The 24,768-nt window shown below is 37.9% G+C and overlaps 1 protein-coding gene across 5 annotated transcripts in view; it reads right to left on the bottom strand.

The window, feature by feature from the left end:
* PJA2 (praja ring finger ubiquitin ligase 2) overlaps positions 1-23,646 on the bottom strand; it is a 116,923-nt gene extending 93,277 nt beyond the window's left edge. For 2 of the 5 annotated variants that reach the window (XM_036736065.1, XM_036736079.1), the window contains exon 1: positions 23,562-23,637. The gene's annotated coding sequence lies outside the window, so the exon portion shown is untranslated. Of the gene's footprint in view, positions 1-23,317 lie in introns of all 5 variants that reach the window. The other 3 variants (XM_036736057.1, XM_036736073.1, XM_036736047.1) reach the window with 2 other exon arrangements.
* Positions 23,647-24,768: the final 1,122 nt, after the last annotated feature.

Genomic DNA, 24,768 nt, shown 5'->3' with positions numbered 1-24,768 from the left:
GCTCAAGTCTTTCCCTACTGCAATCTAACCTCTATTCAGCCACCAAGCGATTTTCCTAAAGCACAGGAAGGTAGGTACACACATAGCCCTCTCTGTTCTACATTCCTACCACATCACTCCCCTGTTCAATAAATTCCAGTGGCTCCCTAATGCCTCCAGGATCAAATACAAATTCTGCTTGACATTCAAAAACCTTAACAATCTCCCCATTCCCCGCCACCCCCCACAAGCTTTTCTGCCATGTAGTCTTTGATTCAGGGAAACTGTTCTTGCCATTCCTTGAATAAGACATTCCATCTCTTGGCTCTGAGCTTTTTTGATGGCTGTCTACCACACCTGGAATTTTTTCCCTCCTCTTTTCCCAACTGCTCTTAATTCCAATGTCTTCTCTCTCATTTCTTATTTATCTTGTACACAGCTTGTTTGTACATATCTGCAACCTGTTGTCTCCCGTTTAACTGTGAGTTCCTTTGAGGGCAAGGGCTGTCTTGACTTCTGTATTCCTAGCACTTGGTAAACTGCCTGACACTGTGCTTAATGTTTGACTGACTTCTCCCTCCTTCAAATTTATCCCTTCTCCAATCCATTCTCCACACAATTGCCAAAATGACAGTCCTAAAGCCCAATTCTGACCTTGTCACACTGCTGAAAAAGCTCCAGTACCCCCCACTGCCCCTAGGCTTACATACAAACTCCTTATTTGGTAATTAAAGCCCTTCTTAGTCTGATTCCAGTCTACTTTTCCAGACTTATTGCCAATAACTCCACTTCATACACTATTAACTGGCTGACTTGATGTTCCTCACACAAGACATTCCATCTCTCATCTTGGTGCTGACAGGCCCTGCGCCATCCCCCAGGTCCATAATGATTGCCTCCTCACTTCTGCCTCTTAGAATCCTTGACTTTATTCATAGTTCAATTCAAGGGCCACATCCTACAGGAGGCTTGTCCTCTTCTCTCTAACTATAAGCACTTTCCTCCAAAATTACTTTATATTTATTTTGTATATACTTACATGTGAACATGCTGTTTCCCTCAAGAGAATGTAAACTTCTCACATATAAGGATTTTCTTTTTTGTCTTTGTATTCCCAGAATCTAGCAGATAACCCAGCTTATAGAAGGTACTTACTGATTGAAATTTCCTCTATCAATGAAAATCAGGAAATACTATGCTATTTACACTCTTAGAGAATTACCCTGGGTACCCAAAGGTTAAGTGACTTCTCTAGGGTAACACAGTTAGTTAGAGTTGGAGTAGAACCATGGTTATCCTAACTCTTGAAGACTCAGTTTGCATGTCTTGTGCAAAGTCCAAATGGAAGAGGGAATCTCTCTAAGATGGTGAGGACCTACAGGTACTCCTGTTTGAAGATATGCTAGTTACATCAAGTCCTGTTAATGTTTCAGGGCCTCCTCACTGAGAAACACAACCATTCAAGAGAATAGTCACATTCTCATATTCTCTCTCTCTCTCTCTCTCTCTCTCTCTCTCTCTCACACACTCTCTCTCTCTCTCTCTCTCACACACACACACACACACACACACACACAAAATACTGACATTATAAGAAACACCTGAATGGGCAGTTCACTGAGTTAGTCCAACAAGAAAGAGGAGAGTGGGTGGGAAAGACAGAAACCACAGATGGACAAACTGAATTAATCTGACTTGGACTGTGTATTAGTGTATGGCTCACCATACATGTGTGGTAGCTCATATTTGAGACAGGAACGAAAGGAAAAACACTCACGGGACACATCCAACTAGTTAACAAAAGGAAGTTTACTTTGCCATAGCACAGAGAGAACAATCAACAAGAATACAACATTTGGCTTAGGCAGACACGTGGCCTTCTCTTCCCCATTCAGAATCATGACTTGGTACTTCACTCCACACAGGCAGCCTCTTTTATTACCTCAGGTGATCAGGGGACTGCCAGGAAGCCACAAGAACTTCATTGTCATTTTGGGGGGAAAAACTAGCTTAACCTACATGGGGGAAGGGGGTAATGATAATAAATGGACAAAGGACAGACCATGGTAGATACTGACTCTATCACAGATTGCATTTGAAAAACTGCACATTGCTTTTGATGCTACATGCCCAGAAAAGTCTTTTAAAGGAAAATCAATATTCTGCCAGAGATACTACATGACTAAAAATCTTAGAACCCCATCATGTGAGAAGAATCAAAATTACAAGTGACTCAAAGTACAACTGGAAAGATAAATATTATGTCTAAGTGTGCTGCAGCATAACATCAACAGGAATTTCTACTTGCAAAGAAATGTAAAAGGCAATATTAAGAACATGTGTGACTGAAACGGTGTAGCAAGAGCAACAAACAACGTCCCAAGTGTTGCATGGCTATTCATGAAACATATGAAGGATGTTCATCGTGCTGAGTAGATCTTCCTTCAAGGATTTATTTTTAAAAAATGGACAAGAATCACACAGGATGAGATGGCATGAATAGGTCTATAAGTTGTATCAATGAAGGATATGTCCCACCATCAATGAAATCAGACTTATTCAAATGTATTTCAAGAATCTGTTATTGCACTTGGGTAAGTACTCCCTCCTCTGATGTAGGTCACATCCCCCTTGAGTCTGTAAGCAGTGCTATATCCTAAAAACTCAAAATGCTGACTAATATGGCAATGAGTCCCTTTGTTCTTAGGTCCTAGAAAAATACGCATGCAGTCTATCACTTGACCCTTCTGTAAAGCCTCATACCAGCAAAAGCTGTAAGAGCTGGCATTCTTGTTGGCAAAAACTTTCAAGAACCCTGGGTCACTTCAAGGTCATGAGAAATTAGACTCTAACTTAAATGTAAAATATGAATAAAAAAATTTAAAAACGTTCAAATACTCACGTAAAATGCTAGCTTCATGACGTTTAACTTCTGAGTGTCCCAGGAAAATTTTTTAGAAAATCTCTTTTCACCCTTGTTAAGTTAGAAAACAAAGCTAGAAGTTTTCTTCTTTCTTAGGGCCTTAATTTTGAGACTCACACATGTACCACTAGACTGATATGGTTATTGTAGAGGCATTAATGCTTAAAAAAAGTTTAAAAAATGTAAGTTATTTCTCCATTTATGACACAGCATTGGGAAACCTAGGCTTTTAAGAAACTGTGTTTCATAAAAGTCACTTTATAAAATCTTTATTTGACTGATGAAATCTCACTTACTGAGCAGGTAGTCAAATGAATTTAGACATAAAAAAATGGAAGGGGAATCTGGTTCCTGAACTTGATTTCAATACATAAAATAACTATATAATATTTAGTACAAAAATGGCTCAATCCTAGTTGAAGAGATGGAGAACCGAGGTTTACCTGTATGAGACTATGCAGACAAAATGACAACAATAAAGCTTTGCCCACACATTGAAATATTTTATCAGCTTTATACAGGTCTGATTCACATTTGCGAGAAAAGCTTTAACTTCTCCCAAAAGAACACCCTGAAATGAAGGTCAGAGCTTCACAATTTAAATGTGGACAGAGAATAGCAAGTTTAGCTGCCTTAAGAGGATCCTCAAGCAACTACCGAGTGAGCTGACATCCTGAAAGAATAGTTATCAAAAGGGTATCTACAGCCATTCTTCTATGTCAAGTCAATCAGCATTTAATAAGCCCTTACTATGTGGCAAGCACTGCGCTAAATGCTGGAGATACAAAACTAGGCAAAAACAAAAACAGTACGTGCTTTCAAGTAGCTCAGTCTAATGAGGGCAACAACAGGCAAATAACTGTACGCGCACACACACACACACACAAATATATATATACACACACACAAGATAATTGGAGACAATTGGGAATAGGAAACTAAGAATAGAGAAAGACTTGTTACAGAAAGTAGGGCATTAGCTGAGACTTGAAGGAAGTCTGGGAAGCTGGGAGGCAGAAATGTGGAGAGAAAAAATTCCAGGAATGAGGGACAGGCAGTGGAAAATACCTGTAGTTGGGGAGATGAGAGTGGAGTCATGTATGAGGAATAGTGTCACAGGACTGTCAGACAGAGTTCAATGGAAAGGGGAATGGACACACAGCTATCACGTTAATGTTTTCCTCAAAACAAGCCTGGGGTTAGAGAGACTCTTGCCCAGGAAGACCCACTTCAGTAACAGGTCTAGTTTCCTAAAGAGCTGTGGTAAGGAGGAGACAGGTTTCAGTGATTTCAGTGATATAGGGAATTTCCCAGGTGAATAAACTCCCTATACTACTTAATTTCTCAGAGTTCTAGTCCTCCTTCGGGCCTTGCTCTCCTAATTAGTGACTAGTCAAGGTCCATCACTTCACAAGGGGTCTCAGCAAAATTCACTTCACTCCCATCTTGATTCAATCTCCAGATTTCTCCAGATTCTCCCTTGGAAGCTTGCTACCAACTAGGTATACTTCCTTCCCTCCCCCCACTTCTTGCTTCTTTTTTCCATGCAGTCTACCCCATTAAAATGTAAGCTCTTTGAAGGAAGAACTGTCTTGTTTGTTTGTATTTGTATCCCAAAGTGCTAAGCAGTATCCGGCACATAGTTAATACTTAGTAAATACTTTATCTATTTAAGTTGAGTAGTGGCTAGAGTGTTGGACCTCAAGTCAGGAAGACCTGAGTTCAAACTCTATCACCTATCCCAGACCTTAGTAGCTTACTCATTCTGAGAAAGACACTTGAGTTCTATACTTCAGTTTCTTCATCTATAAAATGGGAATTAAGAGTCCCACAAGCTTCCCAGGGTTGTTATGAGGACAAAAGGAGATAATATATGTAAAGTGTTTTGGAAACATTAAAGTACTATATAAATATAGTACTTTATAAAGTAATATGTAAACAATATAATATAAAGTACTATATAAATAATAAATATTATATACCTACCAACACAAAGAGACATCTCTACAATTTATACTTCAAGCTCCCTATACCAGAGAGGTTAATTGACTTGCCCAGGGTCACAGGGAAAAAATATGTATTAAACTTAAGACTTTTAACTCAATTTTTCTGGCCTAAAAGCTGGCTCTCTCTCCACTATGCCAATGACAGCTTTTATTAGAGATAGTTCAAATAAAAATCATTCAGATTTAGCGATAAGAGGTCAATGGTGAAATTTAAGAAAGCAATTTCAGTAACACAGTGGAGTTAAGAGGGTAGATTGCAAAGGACTGAGAATTGAATGGATAGTAAGCAAGTAGAATCAATTACTCTTTCCAGAAGTTTAGCAATAAAGGGAAATATCAACATAAAATTACAGTTTAAAGAGAGGTCATTTTAAGGATAGGAGAGATCTGAATATTTCTGTAAGCAACAGAGAAGGAACCAGTATACAGTCAATTCTCATCATTCATGGTAGTTATATTCTACAAAGTTGCTGTGAACACTAAAAAAGCAAATTCTATACCACTGTTGCTAGGGTAAATGAGGGGCTAGGCTCCTGTGAGGCTTGGTGATAACATTTTTATCAAATGATAAGTAGATAATCTTGTTTTATGTGTGTTTCTGTTTAAATACACCTTATTCAATACAAATATTTCTTTCAAATAATCATATGCGGTATTTCTTTATTATAAAACAATTTCAATTATAGCATTTTTGTGCAGCGTACCCAACTATACTATGATTGTACACTTTAACTCTTTCAGTTATGCCCACACATATGCAAACAATAAACAGTATTCATGTACCGTAAATAGAAATGGAATTCCATTCTGATATTTTAGCCACTGTTGGAGGGACAAGTCTTAGGCTGACTTTCATTGCTGTCATTGTCATAGCTGATTCCAATGCCTTTTTTTTCCTGATCTTGTCCAGGTCTTTGTTGGTGAGTTCTACTTCCTTCTCTACCAAAAGTTCTTCCACATCTTCTTGCTTCATATTGTCAAAGCTTTCCCCACTTATTTGCCATGAGATATGCATTATATTTTTGACACTGTTCTTTTTGTTTTCCGTAACACTTTCAGAAACTTTTCACAGACTGGCCAAACATTTTTCCAATCAAAACTAACAGCATGCTTAATGCTGTCCCAAACTGTGCCAACATAATCAATAATGTTGTGTATAGTGACAATTTCCAGCAGTCCAACATGGTGGTTTCCCTGTTGGCATCAAAAGTCTCCTTCTTGTTGTGTGCCCTGAAAGCTAGATGAGTAATGTCGCATTTGGGGGCATGAAAAAAACCTTTATGTTGGGGTAGGAATTTTCAAGTTCCTTACAACAACAGACTGGGGCATTATCCAAAATTAATAAAACCTTAAACACAAGTATTTTGTCCTGGAGACAAGAGTGTAGCCTCTGGGATGAAGTGATTATAGAAACAATGCCAGAATACACTGAACATAATCCACGCTTTATTGTTCTGCCTCCAATGGACTGGCACACAGTTCAGATTTTGTAAGTGCTTATAGATTTGGGACTCTACACTATTAGGGGTTTGCACTAAAAGTCACCCTTGGCATTGACGCATAACAGAAAGGTTGCATAATCTTTGATTTAAAGCCAGGGTCTTTGGAGACCATTTACATAATATTGGTTCTTTGCCAATGCCCTTGTATTACAAGCCAGTTTCATGAGAACCTGCTCTTCTACATAACCCTTAGCATATATTTTAAAAAATCCTTCCAGTATCCTGATTTGCAGAACCTGCTTCACCTGGTAAGTTTAACACTTTTCACGCTGTATAGCTTGTGATCCAGCCAGTACCAGTCGAAAAGGGTTTCATTTTTCCTGACCCTGGGTAACATGACTAAATTTCTTTGGCTTTCAGCCTCACAACAAAGCTATCTGCTATGCTTTTTTTAAAATCAGTCATTATCTCATGAATCCACAAATTTAACCATTTTTCAATCTTTTTTACAGCTTCATCATACACTATAGCACTTTCTAGGATAGCCTCACATACAGATCAGTGAATTCCCTCTTCCTTTTTCTGGAAATACCATATTGCTGATTCATTAACATTGAACTCATAGCTGACAGCACTATAACTCATGCCTAAATTTATCTTATGTATTTTCTCCATAAGGTATATTATAGCCTTCTTGGACTAAGGAACACTAGAGAGTACTTCAGCACTATTCTTGGTGAAATCACCAATAAAAACTAGTAAAATGTAAAAAATGTGGTACCACAAAAAGGATACTTTTTTCCCCTACTACCTCTGTGCACATCTGTAAATGAGCACAAAAGCACCATAAATACTGATTTGGGGGTTACAAATAAATTTTAGTGAGTAGGTGAATTTCCAAATATAGAACCCAAGGATAATGAGGACTATCTGAGGAGACTGAAGATGAAGTAGGGGTTGGTAACCAGAGTGGAAAGAACTTGAGGGAAATAGTGGGATCATAAGCAGAAAGGTTACTACAAGATAGAATGGCCACCTAAGACTACAGTAAAGAAAGATAAGATGGGTGAAAACAGACATTCTGAGGTGTGGAAGATGGGAAATGAAGAAGCTTACAATGGATGGTCTTAAAAGTGAAGTAATCCATAGAAAAACAGGATCAGGCATATAATTTGGGGGTGAAGGAAAAGTTATGAAAGGCTTCTGTAGAGAATGTGATATAAGTCAATAAGACACATCAAAAGAACATTAAAAGTGTCAACATAAAAATGAGAAGAGAGCTAGATAAGGTACTTTTCATAGTTGTGGCTAGGGGAAAATTCTTAACTAAGTAAGGAACAGAAGTGATCATAATTTCAAATACATGAGATTAAATACATTTCAAAAGATAAAAATACATTTCTAAATCACATTTCATAGGTAAAGGAGTCCTGCCAAATTACTTTTATGACACAAATATAGTTTGGGTATGTAAACAAGGGGAAGCAAAACCCTAATGAGTATCAATGGAAAAAGTTTAAATAAATATTAGTAGAGAGATCACAGTAACATATCACAAAGATCATATACAATAACCAGGTGGGATTTGTACCAGGAATGCAAGATTCATTCAATATTAGGAAAACCATAAACATAAATGACCATATCAATACAAGAAACAACAAAAATCATATGATTATATCAATTTTCAGTTGTGCCCAACTCTTTGTGACCACAAGGTTAAATGACTTGCTCAGGGTCACACAGCTAGTAAGTGTCTAAGGCCAGACATGAACTCACGAAGATGAATTTTCCTGACCCCAGGCCTGATATTCTATCTGCTATGCTACTTAACTGCAGATACTTCAATGGAAGCAGAAAAACTTTTGACAAAATACAACATCCATTCCTGTTAAAAACACTAGAAAAAACATAGGACTAAGCAGAACCTTCCTTAAAATGATATGTAATATCTACCTAAAACCATCAGCAAGATTTATCTGTAATGAGGAAAAAATTTTGTACCAAATGTCTCTGATAAAGATCTCATTTCTCAAATATAGAGGGAACTGAGCCAAATTTATAAAAATAAGAGGCATTCCTCAATTGATAAATGGTAAAGGATACGAACAGGCAGTTTTCAGAAGGAGAAATCAAAGCCATCAATAATCACAAGAAAAAAATAGTCTAAATCACTAATAATTAGAAAAATGAAAATTAAAACAACTCTAAACTATCACTTCATATCCATCATTGGCTAGCACGATACAAAAGGAAAATGACAAATTCTGGAGGGGATATGGACAAAATGGAACACTAATGTACTGTTGGTAGAGTTGTCAACTAGTCCAATCATTCTGGAGAACAATTTAGAACTATGCCCAAAAGGCTATAAAACTGTACAAACTCTTTGACCCAGCAATACCACTACTAGGACCATATCCAAAAGACACCAAGGAAAAGGGAAAAGGACCTATTTGTATAAAAAATATTTATAGCAGTTCTTTTTCAGGTGGCAAAGAATTAGAAATTAAGGGGATGCCCATTAGCTGAGGAACAGCTGAATAAGTTGTGGTATATGATTGTGATGGAATATTATTATCCAATAGGAAATGATAAGTAGGATGTTTTCAGAAAAAATTGGGAGGACTTATATGAACTGATGCAAAGTGAAGCAAGAACACTTTATACAGTAATAGGAACACTGTAATGATGTTCAAATACGAAAGACTTAGCTACCCTGATCACAACAATGATCCAAGATAATTCCAAAGGACCCATGATGAAAAATGCTATCTACCTCCAGAGAGAGAACTGATGAACAGTGGGTGCAAAATGAAGTATACTTTTTCCACTTTTTAAAATTTTTCTTGCTTTTTTGGTGTGTTTTCTCTTGCAACATGACTAATAAGTTTTGCACGACTTCACATGTATAATCATTATAGCATTGCTTGCCTTCTTAAGGGGTAGGGGAGGAACAGGAAGGAGGGAAAGAATTTGGAACTCAAAATTTTTAAAAATGCATATTAAAAATAAAAATGTCATTGGGAAATATTTGAATGCGATCAATAAAAATGTATTTTAAAAACTCACATAAAAACATATTTCAAATACTTTTTGTACAAACGAAATCAACATAACAAAGATAAGAAAGGAAGTAGTAGATTGAGAAATCTTTGCATCAAATATCTCTGCTAAGGGTCTAATATCCATGATATAAAGGAAAAACATAAATATACAAAAACCGTGTTACTCCCCAATGAAGAAGTAGTTAAAGAGATGAACAGTTATCCAAAAGAACTGCAAACTATTAACAACTGCATAACAGAATGCTTCAAATCACTAACAAAAGTAATCAAAACAACCCTCAAGTTTCATGTTACAACTAGAAAATTGGAAAAGATAGCAAAAGACAGGAATAGATAGCATTTGGGAGAGTGTGAAAAGAGGCACACTGATGTATTTTTTAAGGAAGCATGAATTTATATAACCATTCTGTAAAGCAATTTAGAATTATGCCTATAAAGTGACCATAATATTCGTACCCTTTGACCCAAAGAATCTTCTGCTAGGCACACACTCTGAGGTCACTGACAAGTAGAATGTCTCTATATGCACCAAAATATTTATAGCGGACTTCTGATAGCAAAGAACTGGAAAGTAGATGCCCATCACATGGGAAATGGCTAAACAAATTATGAAACATGCATGTAATTAATGGACTATTGGGCTGTTAAAAAAAGCATAACAATCAGAGAAACATAGAAAGCCATATAACTGATCATAAGAGAAGTAAGCAGGGCCAGGAAAACAATAAATACACAATGTCAACACCATAAAACAGTAGGAACTGAATAGTGCAGAACTATAAAGAATACTTAACCCCCAAAGAAGAGATATAAGACACCTTTCCCCATTCCTTTGCAGAAGTAAGCATGTGTGCAGCACCACATATAACATCAGATTATTTTCTATATGCTGAATGGTTTTGTTGTAAATATAGGAAATGTAAGAACAAAAGATATCCATAGAAATCTTTAAAAAACAAAACAAGGAACTATATTAAAGGACTCCTCTAAGACACTGATAAGATTAATGGAAATCAAAACAACTCCAAGATTTAACTTTCCATCCATTGGCAAAGATGAGAGATGTTAGAGGGGCTTTTAAGAAGATAGGAACACTAATATACTATTGTGGAGATGTGAACTAGTCCAACTATTCTACAAAACATTCCCTTCAACCTAGAAGAGCTTCCACTGCTAAGCATATGCCCCAAGGAACTTAAAGAGAAGGTCCACATACACTAAAATATTTATAGTATCTCTTTTTGAATAGCAAAGAACTGGAGACAAAGTAAATGTCCACCTACTATGGAAAGGCTAAACAAGTTGTGGTACATAAATGTACTGGAATATTACTTGCCGTAAGGGAAGCATGGGATAGTTATATGAACTAATATAAAAGGAAGTAAATAGCACCAAGAAAACAATATACAAAGTTTACAACAATGTAAATGGAAAGAATAGCCCCCCACCCCCCAAAAACAAACCCCAAACTGAATACTATGTAATTATAATAACCAAACAATACATCACCCTTCCTACTTTGCAGAGGTGAGCGGCTATGGGTTAGGAATATTGGATATAAAGGTGGACTTGACTGATGAGTTGGTTAGTTTTACTAAACTGGTTTTTCTTTCATTCTTTGTTAAAAGGTATAGAGCTTTGGGAGAGAAAAGAAGGAATGCAATGGGAAATGAAGATGAGTTTAAAAAAGATCAATAAAAAATTTTTTAAAAATTTTAAGAAAGTAAATCAGAGATTTACTGAGCAAAAGAAAGATTACTGAGCAAGAGAAAGTATCCAGTTGAGGGTAGGTAACCTAATAACTGTTGTTTGATGACTTTCTCTATATTTAAAAAAAATTGGACAAAAAAGAGGAAAAGTAGTTATTTGTTACGATATATTGTAGAGTATGTGATTATTTGAAAAAAGATGTGCTAGAATCTAAATAAGCCACTAAAACACAAAAATGCAACATTAACTGACAAAATTAGAAAAATTTCTTGTAGATTCCTTCACTCAACCCAGTATGCACAGTACCTCTGGAATCTGGTAAGAACCCTGAAGTAAACTAGCTGGAGAACATCAAAAGCTCTGGTGTAAGGCAGCCCCAGAACAACTAGAATGGCAACCTAACACCAACTGGAGCCCAGCTGTGCCTTGTTTAGGACAAGGAAAAAGTCTCTAGGCAAAGACTAGCCCAGGTGATCCTGAAGACCCATTGCAGGAGCCCAGCATAAAAGTCATGGCAGCAGCCCTGCACCCATTAACAGGGGAAGACCTCAAGGAGAGCCCAAAACATGAGGAAGCCTGGAGGTCTGAAAGTGGGGCAGTGTCTTGTCTATCAATCTGAGGACTCAGGCAGTATCTGCGCATTTTCAGGAATGCAGGAGTGGAGCCCGACCCAAATACAGGTCCAATGATACAGACACTGGGGCTAAGATGAGCAAACCAAAAGAAAAAACACATTATTATGAGGAAATACACTGGTCAGAGACACACCTAAGATGTACCCTGAGGAAAGGAAGGCCCTCAGAGTAGGTCTAACTAAAACTAGGAGAAAATAAATGTGCTGGCCACAGAGACTACAAGAGTACCTGGAAGAAATGAAACAAGACATGCAAAACTGAAGACGTAGAGAGGAAAAAAATAGCAACTGGACCTGATGGTCAATGAGCATTCATGAAACACTATGTACCAGGTACCGAGCTAAGCACTGGAGAGATAAAGAAAGGTAAAAACACGGTCCTTGCCTTCAAGGAGCTGACATTCTAATGGATAAAGGCAGCATGGAAATAACTATGTTCAAGACACATTCAATATGAATAGAAAGTTGTGTGTGTGGTTTGTCCTTCGCTCTTGAAGAGGACCATTGTGACATGATTTGCAAGGCACTAGCACTGGGAAGGAGTCTAGCAGAACACAGTATTTGAGCTGAGTCTTGAAAAAGAGCAGGAAAGCTCTAAAGCAGAAGTGAGAAGAAGAGCATTTCAGGTATCTTGGACAATCAGTGCTACATATGCTTGTTAACCTGACCTCTGTGATCCAATGCAAAGTAAAGTGAGCAGAACTGCAGAACAATTTACAAAATGACAACGTTGTTGAGAAAAACAACTTTGAAAGACTTTAGAACTACAATTAATACTATAATAAGCCATGAATCCAGAGAACTAAAGATGAATCATGCTCTCCATTTCCTGCCAGATTGGTGATGAACTTAAAATATGAAATGAGATGTGCAGATTTGGATATCACCAGTATGGAAACTAGTTGTTGTCAGGACTTTGTTTTCTTTGTTGTTAAATGGGGGAGGGAGAGAGAATTTTAAAAAGAAAAAAGATAAGTTAAGGAAGACTGAAACACACTTGGAATTTAATTCAATTTAGACATTTATTAAACACCCATTATTTGAAAGGCATTGTGTTAAGCCCTGGAGATGCACAGATTCAAGTAATACAGCCTTTACCCTTAAGAAGAGATTACAATCTAATGAGGAAACTTCAAAAATAAGCATAATACAAGGTACAGTGAAACTAGGGTAAAGGCAACACTGAAGGACTAAGAGAACTCTTTCAGTTGTGGGAATGAGAAACAGGGAAAGGTTTGTGAAAATTTACATGACATCTATACTGAGTCTTGAAGACAGAAAAGGATCTAAACCAGTGGAAACGAGGAGAGTCAATTGTAGGTGTCATAAGACTTAAATTTCCTCCCTAATGGCTTTGGTGTGGTAATTTTATTCGTAAGAAATATCATGTGGCTAAATGAGGCTTTCCTTATCGAGCAGAATTTAACTGAGACCTCCAACAATTTAATCCAGATGATAACTTGTTTAGGGGTAAAAGAATTTGACTCAGTTTTATAACCATTTGCTAGTTGTAAATTCCTTTCAGTATTTATCAATTTACAACTTATCCTGATGTAATTTTTCCCCTTCTGCTATCTTTTGATATGAACCTTCTTCCTCTTCATTAGCCCACTATAACTATTACAGGCATTTTTTAAAAAAATGTCAATCTTTCCCTTTCCCTTTTGGCAGCTGTAAATTTCAGTTGTGCTTTTTTTTTTTCTCTTTGATATAACTAGAAACTATGAGAATTATAAAAACTCTATAAGGTGCTCAGTGGTGAATTTTAGATACCCTGAGCCTAAGGTGAGCAAATAATAAACTACAATTACCTACCAGATCTCTTGTCGACGGTTTTGATTGGTAGCATCAACTAATAATCCTTATGATAATTCCCTATTACAGGGTGAGAGAAAGCCTATGCAAATACATGGAGGCAAAAGAGAGAATGACAAGACTGGGAAACATCTGGTAGGCTAGCAATCTGTTCAATCAACCAACAAACATTTTAAAGTACCTACTTAAGTCCAGGTACTGGACTAAGTCCTGGAATACTGAGGCTGTAAAATAAAGTAATATGAAATAATGCTAGAATAGTAGGCTGAGGACATGTGATAGAAGGCCACAGATGTCAGCTAAGGAATTTGCATTTTATCCTTGAGCCACTGAAGGCTTTTCAGTTGTCAGAGCCTTTTATAAGGATTATTTTGGCAACTGTGCTAAGGATGTTAACCCTTCGGGAGAAACTAAAGATAAGGAGACCAATTAAGATTGCCTTTTGCAGGAACTATTTGCGATAAATACGACGATGGTCTGAACTAGGGTGGTGGCCATGCCTGTGAGATGAGAGCATCTAGCTTCAAAACTGGTCTTTAAATACAAAGCAGTTGTGATTGAGAGTTTTCAATAAAGACCATATATTAAAGTTGCTCAAATAAGCCTTAAGTAAAACAAACTAAAATATCCATTGATTCCACTATATTACTTAGCTGGCATATTTGCAGATCTGACACTTTGATTTACTATGTTTAAATCTGAGTTTACAGAAATTACTTCAATACAATGGAAGACAAATGGGTTCTCATCATAAAGAAATTGCAAAGTTAAACCATTAGATAAGAAAGCTCTGTGTTGTATTCCCTTTGAAGAGCAGAAGAATCTTACTTTCTCTTCTATCTCTACTTGACTTGCAGAAGGCTTACAGTTGTCCTACAAGGGAGTAAATACACATCTGTCTCTCAAGTTTTCTGTTCTCTTATGATTAGGTGCCCCAGAAAATAAAAATGCAGTCATTATGAACTTAAAACCCCCATCATTATTTCCTTTCTTGGTTGTTAACTATCATTCTACAGATAAAAATTAGACTTAAAATTAGCTTTTTTTTTAACCCCCTTACCTAGTTGTTCTTTCTTTGCTAATCATAAATTGTCCCTGCTGTCTATCCCAACTCCTGAACCTGATCTTCAGATTTCACCTTTCCCCATACTTTTTTTTAACATACTGCTTTCTAGTTCAGTGAGTTTTCTTTTGTCTACATGTATACGTATAAAACAATCTTTTCATGTTGCTTCCAATTCTTGTCTTTCAATCTTCCCCTGAGTTCCTGAATTCACCAATTATCTCTGACGCAAATCTTTATTTTCAAAAAAAAAAAATCCTATTTACTTCCCTTCTTATTCGTTATCTTCCCAGTTTTCATAAGTCAACAAGTATTTGTTAAAGCCTTATACTCCACTCCCTCAGTATACTGCCTTAGCTACTACAGGGGATACAAAGTATAAGGCATGGTTCCCTACCCACAAGAAGCAGCTGTTGCTCATCCCCGTAGTTTCAGATATTATGAGTTTGAGGGGCCGCTAGGTGGTGCAGTGAGTAGAGCACCAGCCCTGGAGTCAGGAGGACCTGAGTTGAAATGCGGCCTCAGACACCTGGCACACTTATTGGTTGTGTGACCTTGGGCAAGTCACTTACTCCAATTGCCCTGCCTTCCCCTCTTCCAAAAAAAAAAGACATTATGAGTTTGAGATGTCTAAGATGTTGTCAATGATGTGAGAGGTTAGAGCCAGATATATAGATCTGAACATCATATGCATAGAAATAAGTGAACTCACTGGGAGTTGAAGAAACCACCAAGTAGGATAGGAGACAGAGAGACAAAAGTCCAAGACAGATTCCTGAGGGACACCCATGGCAAGGGGGCATAACTTGCATGAAGATTCAGCAAAAGCAACTCACTGGTTGTCAGCAGGTAGAAAAATAATGAGAGAGCGGTGTCAAGAAAACTGAGAGGGGTAGAGCATCCAGAAGAGATGGATCCACACTGTCAAAGGTTGCAGAGACATCAAGCAGAATAAGGCGTTGGTAAGAACTAAAGAAAAGCTATTGGATTTGGCAATTAAGAGAATGCTAATTCTAGACAGCAATTTAAGTTGAATGATGATGTCAGAAACCAGACTGCAGTGGATTTAGAAGTGAGAGGAGAGGAAAGAGAGGCAGTTAGCTTAAATGTCTTTTTTAAGGAATTTAGCCTCAAATGAGAGGAGAGGCAAAGGATCAAGAGATTTTTTTTAAAGGATGAGAGAAAAATGAGTGTTTTTAGGCAGCAAGAAAGTACAGTAGGATGGGGGAAATTTGGAGATTAGTGAGAGAGATTAAGAGAGAAATTGGAGATTAAGATAATAAAAGGGAACAATCTGCTGAAGGACTTCAAATATGTTCACATGGGTGCATTTAGAATGGTTTGCCTTGGCAAGAAGGACCATCTCAACATGTGACACAGGTGATGTCTGAGTGATGTGAGACTGTTACAATAAAAATGAGCACTAGTAACTCCATTTTGCTTTTATCCGTCATTTTGTGAAGCTAATTTTTAGCTGCTTATAAATCACTTCATTTTAAATCACGAGATTAATCTTCCCTCCCAAAGGTCACCCAATTTAAGAAATGTCACAAAACTAATCCTTTTCCCTCTCACCTCAGCGTCTCCCAACACCTCCTCCCTCCCCACACCGCAACAATGAGAAACCAGGTGCCAAAATCCCCATAACTATGTTTTTCCCTCCCTCCAAATTGTAACTAACTGTGAGAAACCAAGCTTCAGAGTCCTAGTTTTACCTAGAACCTTAGACTCCTGGGTTTTTTGTTTGCTTTTGGCAACTGAATACATTGCTTAATAAATAAGATCTTATCAGTCCTGCTGACAGTGGTGCAATAAAATTCTAAAGTAGCTCCCAACCAAGGTGGGGAAGCTTACAACTTTGCTTATAGTAAAGGGTGAGTTTCATCTGAGATTATTTGGCTAACACTTAAGAAAATAATGAAATTATATCGAATAGTCTGTACTGAAGTTATGTAATCTTTGAGCCAACTTAGTAACATAAAGCTTAGATTCAAAGATTTCAATCTTCCCTTAAGGGTGAACAGGCAATGCAAACTGAAGACTTACTACAGTCAGCATTTTTCTGGGGCGGGGGAGGGGGGGTATTCAGGTATTCACTGTGTGTGCTCAGAATGTGGTTATTCTTAGTTTACAAATGAAATGTCCTTATATTTGCTTATTGCTAACTGTTATTAAAACATGAGAAGAACTTAGCCCAAGCTGTGATCAGTGAAATTTTGTTATCTGTGGTAAAATCATCTGGGACTATGTTTCTAAGTTTCGATTTCAGGTATGACTGAGAGGCAGCTAGGTAGCACAATGCGTAAAGTGCCAGGTGTGGAGTCAAGAAGACTCATCTTCCTGAGTTCAAAGCTGGCCTCTGACACTTGCTAGTTGTATGACCCTGGGCAAGTCACTTAACCCTCTCTGCCTTAGTTTCCTCATCTGTAAAATGAGCTGGAGAAGAAAATTGCAAGCCACTCCAATATCTTCACCAAGAAAACCCTAAATGGGATCACAAAGAGCCAGACACAATTGAAAAATAACTCAGCAACAATTGTCTAAACTGTTATTAAGCCAATAATCCACCATTCAAGAAAAACACTAGGTGCTGCCCAAAGGGAGTGCAGTCAGACAACTGCTACAGGTGGATGTCTGTCACTGGAAAAAGTTGAGGGAACAACATTGACATAGGCCTTAGCTCTTACCTTAGTAAGAGCCTGGTGACTCAGTTTCCACTGTGCTATTTCCTTTCTGAACAGGAAATTTTCCCACCTGATTAATTCTGAGCCTGGCCATTATACCCTGTGAATATCATGGAACTTTGCTGCATGAATAGTTGTTAACTATTACTCTTGCCAGAAATAAAAAAGAGCTAAAGGAGTTCCCCACCTTGTTATGGTTTATGTCAGATCAATTTGTGCCCTTGGAGGAACAGTCTTGATATTGTCATAACCATATCCTTCTTTCTCCTTTTATAGCAAATTTCTGTAATCTGAGCAGGTAAATAGTGAATGATTTTCACTGCAATACTAAATATATTAATACTAAAACACCTCTTGAGTTACTATAAGAGGATGTAAGTATGAATGATCTTAACTGTTTTCAATTAGAATTTGTAGTCAATTCCATATCCTATATAATGAGGTAAATATGTTCTTAGCCTTTTGGCTACTAATTATACATTTATATATAAGATGAGGTCTTTAAACTATCTCATTCTTTCAGGATGATATAGGGATAATATCCTCAAAAGGGGGGAATGGGACAAAGATGTAAAAATTTTCTAACTATGGAGTAGTAAATTTTGAGAAAGCAACAGGATCAGACTTTTCTATAAGAACTAGGATACATAGTTATATCTATATGTATGCATACATATGATTGGTTTCCAAATGTTTCTAATGCAATATACAAACTTTAAGCTTATTTTAGTAACAAGTTCTCAAAATTGGACTAGGGATTTTACATATAAAATCACATTGATAATGGTAAAGAAAGTGAGATTATTTTCTTATTTTGAAGTCTCTGATAATTTTAGAGACAGAAGGGCTCATTTTCCAAGTCAGGCCCTCATGGATTCTTTTTAAGATTCTTCCTTCTTCAGTCTGTTGATGGCAATCTCCATATCAGGTATAGGTTTAGGTAAAGACAGAAACAGCAAGTAGTATGTAAAAACTGAAAATTTTCTAAAGTTTCAAGTGAATTATGGGTTATTAATTTGATGTTCATCTTACAACTATTTTTAATAGGCTCAGAACTATAAGACTGGAGTTGGTTTTCACCACATGAACTAGTTATTGGAAAAGCAAATTTAGGAAGTTGTACTCAATTGTATTGAGTGTTGTCAATGGGAGAGTCTAACAGAATTACCTGGGAATTTCTGCAAGTGACTTAGAACCAGAGAAGCAGATAGATCTATTAGGAGAAACACCTTTCAGAGCTACCCTGAGAATGAGACCTATTTCAAAATATCCAAGGGAAGAGTTTGATTCACACATTGGGAGTAGGGTTCCAGGTTACAAGGAAACTTGATGTTACTTAATGTTGATGATTATTTAGCTTTTTTGTTTCACAGTTATTTATATTTGTTGAGTTTTCTTGATCTTGGGGACATGTAAATCTCTCTCAAACTGGTCCATGGTGAACCGTCTATATATATAGTCTGATCTACAGCCTGACTTAGCTTACCTATAGAGTCTATTTAACAAGGTTTGCCTCCTTAGGGGTTATATAAGACTATGACTCGGTTTGTACTCTGTGTCTCTCACCCTAACCCTTTGATGCCTCACGTGGACAAACATTCTGTCCAGAAATCCCTAGTAGATAAAGCTTGAGATAAAGATAAGTGATCCTGGAGTTTGAATACCCCAAAGGAAGTAATGTTATACTAAAAATGAGCATGAGCAACTCCATTTTACTTTCACCCACCATTTTTTGAAGTTAAGTTTCTGCTGCTTTTAAGTCACCTAATTTTAAGTTACAAGATTAACCCCCCTTCCCAAAGGTCACCTGTCTTAGGAATGCCACAAAACCAATTTCTTCCTTTTCACCTCAGTGTCACCTAACGCCCCCTCTCAAAACCAATGAAGAACTAGGTATGAGAACCTGTAAAATCCTGTTTTCCCTGTTTTTCACTCCCTCCAAATTGTACATTAACTGTGAGAAACCAAATTTCTGGGTCCTTGGCTTATACAGAGACTTTTTTATGAACACAATGCTAAATAAAATCATCTGTCTGGATGAAATTTGGTTGTTGGTTTTTTTTTTCCCTTACCATAATAAGATGATAAGAGAAGAGGGAGTTCTTGTTGAATGGCCTCATTTTTTGGTTAGGCATGAAACAAGGTTCTCAGGTGGGGGGGGATGGGGACCATGGGATGTTTGAGGAAGGATGAAAAAAATCTGGAACAGAAAATCTGTGGTGATTGGGATAGCAAATGAAATAGGAAGGATAAAAGGGTTGCCTTGTTGCAGTGAGGGCCTAGTTGGGATTATGTAATATAAATTTGTATTGGATCCAGTTGGCATAGTTTTGTGTGTCTGGGGGCTAGCTCAGGAGAATTAAAAATTAAATCAGAAATTCAGGTTACAAACAAACTTAATGGCACTTTTGTTCTTTGTTTTTGCCATAAAGCTTATTCTGAACTAATGGTTCCTCAGCTCTAGGAAAGGTTTTTTTTTTTTTCTTAAGAGTTTAACCAAGGCCATAAAAGCAAGGCTCAAAATCCTCCATGGGGTGAGTCATATTTCCTTTTCTCTATACTGTATCCCATTAACCAACAGCTCAAGGATGTGAAATTTTAAGTCTTAGAATGAAATTAAGAGATAACTTGTTTCTCCAGCAATTAATGCCTTAAAACCCTGGAGATCAAAGAAAATTAATACATCAGAGATGAGTTCTCCCACATATAAGAGGACAGCAGAGAGATGGAAGTTAAATATTCTATGAAGCTGCTGTACTCTCCTATAAGCCTAAAAGCAGCATTCTACAGTCTGTTTGAATATATTATCAGAACTCTCCCTACCCCACCCTTCCCCTTCTAGCCTTCCTAAGGCCTCAGTAAAAATATCCTTTAATATTCATTTCATTTGAATATGAGAGGGTTGGGGAGGGGGGTAGGAAGGAAGGCCAGATCTCTCACCTACTAGGAATGCTAATTTATTACATAACTATTCATTGGAGAAGTATGTGCCACCAAAAGTAGGAATGAGAATGGGAAGGAATAATTAAGATATCCTTTTTCATTTAAAAACCACATCCTCAAACAAGGAGGCAGGGAATTTCCCTTGGTGGTACAAAACTCCTGGCCAAAATGTCTAAAAAATTTGAGGCACACTTGAACTAAAGACTTTCTGGTTCTTTAACTAGGCCTGAATAAAATTTCAGTAGCCTCTTGCTACCAAAATTGTATAGCCAAGTCTACATGATTAAAAGAACAAGCACCACAGAATGGCAGATGCAGTACTGTCAGTCATCTTAACTGCTAAAATAAATCGTAACATGAATGATCCTATAGACAGTCACAATTCAAATGCATTTCCTCCAAGAAGGCATAGCCTAAAAGTGACTCTTAGCTTTGTCTTCAGGTAAAGATCCAAGAGACCTGGGTAGTCTCAAGAGAAGAAATACATGTGCCTCCGAAAATTTGTGGGTAAGCCAACAACTAAAAAAGCGAGACTGCGCTTTGAGAATAGATACTACCAGTATGGATAGAAAGTGAGTTAGATTTAATATTATAACCCATCTGTGTCAACAATGCATTTTTATTCCTCATATTAAAAGAAAACAGTAATTGTTTCTGTGGTAATTTTGAAGTTATGCCAAAGCCATTTACATTGTTATTTCTAAGAGAAGTTTTTACTTTCTTATAAAGGCCAAAGCAACATTCTATAGTCTATTTGAATATATTACCAAAACAATGTTACAAATATATAAAATACACTTGGCACAGATTTAAAACAATAGTTTTTCCTACTTCTCTCCAGTCTACCATCTCCAATAAAAGATGCCTAGGAAGGCATAAATGATGGTAAATTAATTTCTATTTTTCACTGAACATCTGCAATTGATCTGCAATTTATATTCTTAGAGTTACCAAGGGCAAAGAGAGGTTAAATGAATTATCCAAGGTCACAAAGCTCATATGTGTCAGAAACAATACTTGAAACTTGGTTTTCTTATTTGAGGCCCTCTATCCACAACTGTCATAATGACTCTCAATATATGATAAGAATAAAACAAGTAAAAAGTGGCGTTACTACATTATTAAACACTTGAGCTAAGTCAATTGTTTCCCAAAGCCACCATATACCAGCTTCATTTTATGCCCTACATAGAGAATTGAGTAAAATGAAGTACGCCAGTTTGAAATGGCGCAGGAAAAGGGCAGATTTTCTCTAAACAAAAAAAAAAACAACTAAAATTAATTCCAGTTGGTTTATGGCAAGAAAACATTAATTGTTCCTACAATTAATCTTTTAATTTTATTTATTAATGAAATAAAATGATTGGATATTAAAATTTATACCAATTGTGTACAAGAAGGCAGTCTTATAAAAGATAACGGATTTTGTTTTAAATCATGTAACGTACTGAAAAATGCTAGGGGCACTATATTTAAGCAACAAATTTATGAGAAGATAAAAGTTGAAAAGATAAAATCACAATATGAGGTCTGAAAAACTTGACAATTCTTTGTTCTAATTACCTGAGAAAGAAATAAACTGAAGGCTAGAAATTATTTTGTTTTCAGAGGATGGCAATCCTTCTTCTCACATATTAGAAAGACAAAACTGCCTCAAATTAATTCTTAATAATAATGTCAGTAAATAAGTAGCATTTTGAAAAGAATGATCAGCTACAAATAATTGTTTAGCTGACAAATGTCAGAAAGATGGAATGGTGGAACATGAAATTATAAATATGGGACTAAAATAATACTATCAACCACCAGTGTTATGATGCTGAAAGGGATGCATTCAGACAGATTTCAAAACAGACAACTGATAATGAAATACAAGATTTAAACAATGAAATTAAGATATAATGAGGAAGAAATTACTTAAAATTTCCTTACAGTTTACAAATTTAAAATCTAGCTAAAGAAATCAAGTCAATGTTACTCTAGCTGTAAAGCATACATGGGTATTAAGACAATTTTCAAACTAAAATATAGCTAAGAACTTTTTGAAATACTATATTTTTACCACTTTTCTGCATCTCTAACACCCAATATATTTAACTGACTAGTGTGATATGTACTTGGTCTTCGAAGAGCATAAATAACTTTGACTTCCAAAAATAAAAGCTTTGTAATAACCAAATAATGTCAAAAGTAGCATATACAACCTATACTTGCTTTATAGAGCCTTAAAAAAATATGCCCGTGCAGAATCAAAACGCTAAGTCACCGAGGACATGTGTGTGTGTTTGTGTGTGTGTGTATAAGCCTTAAATAGCTTAAAACTGCACTGAACTCTTGCAGATAGGAATTAATCTGACAATGCTTGTCTTCTACCACTAAAATCTATGACATTCGATCCCACCCTTACTCCATTATATGAACAGCTTTTAAAGTTAGCGATTTGAATTTGGTATAAGAATGTTTGCAGGAAAGTTATACTTGAGGAAAAATTGATAGTAGATATGGGCTGACAGGCTGATGACAGAACGTGGAAAACAATGCGGTGGGGAGGACACAAGAAAAATGCAAGGGTTGGGAAGGGAAAGGCTGGATTGGGATAACAAGGATATAGAGAAGAATAAATGCAAAGTTGCCTGGAGCATCAGGTCAGTTTAAAGAAATGGGAGACATGAAAGCAGGTTTAGCACAGACATGTCAATGCTACTGTTGAAGAAGACACACGTAAGGAGAGAAGACCAGTAAAGAAATCGGATGTGGCAGGACAGAAGGGGAGGAAAGGAAGGACGGGAGGACGTTCTCCGCAATTCAATACAAATCCAAAGCCTTTGTGAGAAGTGGGTGGGGGTTTGGGGGTGGGGGAATAAGGTCCTCCGGCAAAGGAGCGAGATTCAGGGGGTGGGGATGGGATGGAGATGGGGGGGTGGGGGAGGGACACAGCTGTCTAAGTCCCCAAAACAGGATCAAACCCATCCCGAACTGCGACTGCGACATGACGACTGGGGAGAGAGGGGGAGGGGTACGCAAGGGCACGAGGGACAAAAAGGGCCCACCTGAGCCGGGCCCGGGGGGCCAGGGGAGGTCCTGGCCTCCGGCTTATGTCAGCGCAGCCTCAGCCCCGCAGGGAGTCAGCCTGCCCGGGCTCCGCTCTATCCTTGGGCCGGAGGGAGGCTCTCCAAGTCCTCCGCAGCCCCTGACCACGGGGAGGGGGGCCCTAGCCCGAGGAGGCACCGCCCCCACCCCCAAACTCGTAGGATCCAGAGAACTGAGGATCCAAGTAAAGAAAAATCCTCTCACCAAGACCCGCAGCGGGTCCGAGCCGTGAGCAGCGCAGGTTCCTTTACCCGCCGCCGCCTCCTCCCCACGTAGGGCGGCAGCCACAAGATCCCGCCCCACCCAACGCGGTGGCAAAGGCTGCGGCTGCTGCAGCGCCAGAGGCTGCGAGCCTGCAAAGCCCCTCCTTCCCTGCCTAATCCGGGCCAATAGGCATAAAGAAACTCTGCCAAAGAAAGGTAGTCACCCAATCCGAAGGGAGGAAGAAAGGGGATGTGGTGGTTTGAGTGGGCGGGGCGGGGCAGAGGAGGAAGAAGGAAGCATAGTCTGAAGCCCCGCCTCCCCCGAGAAGAGCTCCTTCGATTGGCCGAACAGTCCGAGAGCTGAGAATGACTTTCTTCCCAGCCTTCCTCCAGAATGCCCACTTGGACCCGGAGCACTCAGCGGGGGGCAGGGTTCTGCAGTGGTAGGCGGTGCGTCTGGGCTGTACCAGGGAATCAAGGGGCGGAGCACCAAGAGAAGTAGAGGACAAGTTCCACACTGCAGAGGTTAAAAATAGAGACCAGGGAAATAAGAGGTGGCAGTGGCTTTACTACAGTAGCATCGCTAATAGTTTATTTCCACAGAGACAAAGAAAGTTTGGGCTTTTTGTTTTTGTTTTCGATTTCAGTTCAGCGACTGTCAGCCATAAGACTAGCAAAGAAAAGAACAAGTACCCGATTGTCTCCCCATTTCTGACTAAGAAGGGCGCATTGCCCAGACTGTCACTGCACTCCCTCCCACTCCCCAGATGATGTAATTTGTCTGGAACTGAGCTGAAATAGAGACCTGTAGTGCAATACGAAGAAAAGAAACGTGGACGATTTATACGAATTTATGCGCAGTAGATTAAGTAGGAAAACGTACACACAAAGAAAAAAACTGAGTATTCTGCAATTATAATAACCAAGGTTCGTCCTGAAAAGAGATGAGAAAATACACTTATCTCCCATCATTGCAAAGATGAGGACCGTAATGGTGAAATATTGCATATACCGTCAAGCATGGTAGATGTGTTGGTTGGTTTTGCTGAACTACCCCCTCCTCCCCCCCCCCGCCCCCTTCTTAAAATGCTTTTTATAACGGAAGGCCCGCTGACAAAGGGAATGAAGGAGGCTACAGAACTGAATAGGATGTTGAAAAAAAAAAGTATCAACAAAAATGTGATAAAATTTAAAGATACGTGTGTATA

Source organism: Trichosurus vulpecula, chromosome 1, assembly GCF_011100635.1.
Source record: "Trichosurus vulpecula isolate mTriVul1 chromosome 1, mTriVul1.pri, whole genome shotgun sequence".
Classification (NCBI taxonomy): Eukaryota; Metazoa; Chordata; class Mammalia; order Diprotodontia; family Phalangeridae; genus Trichosurus; species Trichosurus vulpecula.
Note: the sequence above shows the minus strand (reverse complement) of the source record. Positions and strands in the feature narration are given on the sequence as shown.